Here is a 5,496-nt window from a genome sequence, read left to right as displayed (position 1 = left end):
AGAGAAAGAGAAAGAGAAGGAGAGAGAGCGATAGAGAGAGAGACAGAGAGAGAGAAGGAGAGAGAGCGATAGAGAGAGAGACAGAGACAGAGAGAGAAAGAGAAAGAGAAGGAGAGAGAGCGATAGAGAGAGAGACAGAGACAGAGAGAGAAAGAGAAAGAGAAGGAGAGAGAAAGAGAAAGAGAAGGAGAGAGAGAGAAAGAGAAGGAGAGAGAGCAATAGAGAGAGAGACAGAGACAGAGAGAGAAAGAGAAAGAGAAGGAGAGAGAGCGATAGAGAGAGAGACAGAGACAGAGAGAGAAAGAGAAAGAGAAGGAGAGAGAGAGAGAGAGAGAGACAGAGACAGAGAGAGAAAGAGAAAGAGAAGGAGAGAGAGCGATAGAGAAAGAGAAAGAGAAAGAGAAAGAGAAGGAGAGAGAAAGAGAAAGAGAAGGAGAGAGAGCGATAGAGAGAGAGAAAGAGAAAGAGAAGGAGAGGGAAAGAGAAAGAGAAGGAGAGAGAAAGAGAAGGAGAGAGAGCGATAGAGAGAGAGACAGAGATTTCAAATGTATTTTTCTTTTGGAACTTTTGTAATGTTTACTGTTCATTTTTTTATAGTTTATTTCACTTTTGTTTATGTTATATTTCACTTGCTTTGGAAATGTTAACATATGTTTCCTATGCCAATAAAGCCCTTTGATTGACGGGGGAGTGTCACGTGTGCTCCCCCTCTGGCCTCTAGGTCAACAGGCTGCTCGTTATGGCGCACACCTGTCACCTTCGTTACGCGCACCTGCGCATCATCAGACTCACCTGAACTCCATCACTTCCCTGATTACCTTCCCTATATATGTCACTCCCTTCGGTTCCTTCCCCAGACGTTATTGTTTCATGTCTTAGCGTTGGTCGTGGTTGTTTGTATTATGCTGCGTTTACTTATTAAAACTCCCTGAACTTGCTTCCCGACTCTCAGTGCATATCGTGTGTGGATATGAGAGAGAGAATCATTACTAGAATGTTATTTGGCCTTAAACAGAGAGTACACAGTAGCAGAATACCTGAACACTGTGACTGACCCAAATGTAAGTAAATCTTTGACTATGTAGACTCAGTGAGCATGGCCTTGCTTCCGAGAAGAAACTGAGCTGCATCTCCTAACCTCCTGCCGTGTATGACCATATTAGATACACATATTTCCCTCAGATTACACAGACCCACAAAGAATGTGAAAAAAATATATAATCTTGATAAACTCCCATTTCTATTAAGTGAAATACCACAGTGTGCCAACACAGCAGCAATATGTGTGACCTGTTGCCACAAGAAAAGGGCAACCAGTGAAGAACAAACACCATTGTAAATACAACCCATATTTATGTTTATTTTACCTTTAGTACTTCAACAGCCTCAATTCGTCGGGTATGGAGTCTACAAGGTGTCAAACGTTACTCAAGGAGCCCGGCCCATGTTGACTCCAAAATGCTTCTTTCTCACAGTTGTGTCAAGTTGGCTGGATGTCCCTTGGATAGTGGACCATTCTTGATACACACAGGAAATTGCTGTAGGCAAAAAAACAACAGCGTTGACAGGTTGTTGACACCAACCTGTGGCCTGGCACCTATACTTCCACACCCCGTTCAAAGACACCTCAATATTTTGTCTTGTCCATTGACACTCTGAATGGCACACATACAATCAATGTCTCAATTCGTTTTTTTAAGGATCCTTATTAGCTTTTGCGAAAGCAGCAGCTACTCTTCCTGGGGGTCCACAAAAAAACATTGCACTCTCACAGAAGCTTGGCTGGGGGCGTAAAACCCGCGAATTCAGACAAACAAAATGTGTAATGGGTCCGCAATCAAAAAAGATGTTGCATAAAGCTCACTTAATTTTTCAATTGTTGTATTCTTTTCACTGCATCAGGGATAGTGTACACAGATATGTAGCCTTCTTCAGCGCGGACCTAGTTCACGTTCTCTTTGTCCACTCTGTCCTCACAGAACACGAAACGTGACATACAAACATCAATAGACAAGAACAGCTCAAGGACAGAAATATATACTGTACATTTGAAAACGGCACACATACCTACATATCAATGCATACACACAAACTATCTAGGTCCAATAGGGGAGAGGCGTTGTGCCGTGAGGTGTTGCTTTATCTGTTTTTTAAAACCAGGTTTGCTGTTTATTTGAGCAATATGAGATGGGAGTTCTATGCAATAATGGCTCTATATAATTCTGTATGCTTCTTGAATTTGTTCTGGATTTGAGGACTGTGAAAAGGCCCCTGGTGGCATGGTTGGACAGGTAAGTGTGTGTGTCAGAGCTGTGTGTATGTTGACTATGCAAACAATTTTGAATTTTCAAAACATGAATGTTTCTAATAAAAACAAGAAGTGACGCAGTAGGTCTTTCCTCAACTCTTAACCAAGAGAGACTGGCATGCATAGTATTTATATTAGCCCTCTGATTACAATGAAGAGCAAGACGTACCGCTCTGTTCTGGGCCAGCTGCAGCTTAACGAGGTCTTTCTTTGCAGCAATTGACCACATGACTGGACAATAATCAAGATAAGACAAAACTAGAACCTGCAGAACCTATTTTTTGGAGTGTTGTATCAAAAAAGCAGAGCATCTCTTTGTTATAGACAGACCTCTTCCCAGCTTTACAACCACTGAATATGTTTTGACCATGGCAGTTTACAATCTAAGGCAACACCAGGTAATTTAATCTCCTCAACCTGTTCAACAACCACACCATTCATACTCATATCTAGACCTCAGATACAGCTGAGGTCTAGAGATTAGGGAATGACTAGTAGCAAATGCAATAATCTTAGTTTTAGAGATGTGCAGGACCAGTTTATTACTGGCCACCCATTCCAAAACTGACTTCAACTCCTTATTAAGGGTTTCAGTAACATCATTAGCTGTGGTTGCTGACACGTATATGGTTGAATCATCAGCACACATGGACACACAGGCTTTTTTTAATGCCAGTGGCAGGTCATTGGTAAAAATAGAAAAGAGTAGAGGGCCTAGAGAGCTGCCCTGCGGTATACCACACCCTACATCAAATCAAATGTATTTATATAGCCCTTTGTACATCAGCTGATATCTCAATGTGCTGTACAGAAACCCAGCCTAAAACCCCAAACAGCAAGCAATGCAGGTGTTGAAGCACGTTGGCTAGGAAAAACTCCCTAGAAAGGCCAATGTTTGACATTAGAGAAGCTACCATTAAAGAAAACCCTCTGAGTTCTATTAGATAGATAGCTCTCAATCCACTATATGGCAGAGGTTGAAATGCCATAAAACATAAGTTTTCTCAACAACAGGTTAGAGTCAATAATATCAAAGACTGCACTGAATTCGAACAGTACAGCTCCCACAATCTTCTTATTATCAATTTCTGTCAACCAATCATCAGTCATTTGTGTCATACATGTTGAGTGCCCTTCTCTATAAGCCTGATGAAAGTCTGTTGTTAATTTGTTTACAGAGAAATAGCATTGTATTTGGTCAAACACCATTTTTTCCAACAGTATGTTCAGAGCTGGCAGCAAGCTGATAGGTCTGCTGTTAGAACCAGTAAAGACCGCTTTACCACTCTTGGGTAGCGGAAAGACTTTGGCTTCCCTCCAGGCCTGAAGACAAACACTTTCCTCTAGGCTCAGATTAAAGATATGACAGATAGGAGTGGCCATAGAGTCAGCTACCATCCACAGTAGCTTTCCATCTAAGTTGTCAATGCCAGGAGGTTTGTCATTATTGATGGATAACAATAATTGTTCCACCTCTCCCACACGCTTTACAAAATTCTAACTTGCAATGCTTTTTTATATATCTTTTTAAACATGAGTATGAGATGAGATGGCTCACTGATCATTGGTGGCATTTCCTGGTTTCCTGGTTTTGTGATGAATAAGCCGTCTGATTCGATGAAGTCCCAGTATATATAGCACCCTCTCCGATTGTCTCAAGGCTTAAAAGTCCTTCTTTAACCCGTCTCCTCCCCTTCATCGACACAGATTGAAGTGGATTTAACAAGTGACATCAATAAGGAATCATAGCTTTCATCTGGATTCACCTGGTCAGTCTGTGTCACGGTGTCACGGGAAGTGCAGGTGTTCCTAATGTTTTGTAAAGTCAGGAATGTTTCCCATACCAATTAATCCCTTTGAATTTAATTGAATTAAGAGAGAGAGAGGGAAAGAGAGACAGTGACACAGAGAGAGAGAGGGTGAGAGAGAGAGAGAGAGAGAGAGTGAAAAAAAGTGAAAGAGAAAGAGGTGTCTATCTGGCGTGTTCCCCATGCAGCCCTCCTAGCCAGGCCTCATAAAAGCCCTGTTTATACCTAGTGCTGATATTGGTCCTTAGTCCTGATTGTGCCCACATTTTCAGAAATGTGTCTACGCATGCTATTTAAATGTATTTGTTATCCGTCCACTGTGACCAGATTTCTTGCTCCCTTCCTTTATGCAAGTGATTTCACAGATGTTATTTCAAAATTATTTTTATTTATTTATTGTAATCCACATATTTATGTAATCAGTCAATGGTGCCCCCTGTGAATGATTTTAGGCCAGAATAATGATGATTGAAATGCTTTTTATGTCCAGATCTGTGTACACTTGTAAGATATCCAGACATAATGCGCATCGGACTACCTCTGGAGGTGGGCAGGATGATCTGATCACAATCAGGTCTAAAAATGTGGGCACAATCAGAATGTGGACAAATTCAGGACAAAGGATGCAAGTAATTTAGAACCTGGGTATAAACAGGGCTTCTGAGAAGAGTGTTTCAGTCATTGGGAATGGAGATTAGACTTGCTGACAGCTCACATTTACTAATCCATAGAGGTCAGGGGTCATCTGAGCTTTACATTCTATATCAGCTCCAGTCATCCTGAGGGAGCAAGCTCGAGGGGGGGTCAAACAGGTCGCTACAGAGTGCTGTACAGAGGGAGCGGACCCGAGGGGGGGTCGAACAGGTCGGTACAGAGTGCTGTTCTGAGGGAGCGGGCCTGGGGGAGGGGATCAAACAGGTCGCTACAGAGTGCTGGAAACTCAGAGGAGATCGGAAAACACAATGATAGAAAAATCAATGGTCCCCTCGCCCCTGGGTTCCATACGCCCCTCTCCCTATCAGTTACTAAACATGGAGCCCACGGCCACTGAAATTAATCCACTATCCAATCAGGTTCCCATTCACTAACGCACACGTGCACCCACTCACACACACACACGGACACACACACACACACACACACACACACACACACACACACACACACACACACACACACACACACGAGGGCTATAACACCTGTCTACAGTCAATCTCCATCACAACTCCTATTTCTTTAACTATCCATCTTTCTTCATTCCAGACCTCATCAATCTCTTACTATCTCTCCTCTCTACCGATCCCCCCACTCAGTCCATCTTCTTCATTCCAGACCTCATCAATCTCTTACTATCTCTCCTCTCTACCGATCCCCCACTCA

This window comes from Oncorhynchus kisutch, linkage group LG13 (assembly GCF_002021735.2).
Source record: "Oncorhynchus kisutch isolate 150728-3 linkage group LG13, Okis_V2, whole genome shotgun sequence".
In the NCBI taxonomy this organism is placed as follows: domain Eukaryota; kingdom Metazoa; phylum Chordata; class Actinopteri; order Salmoniformes; family Salmonidae; genus Oncorhynchus; species Oncorhynchus kisutch.
Note: the sequence above shows the minus strand (reverse complement) of the source record.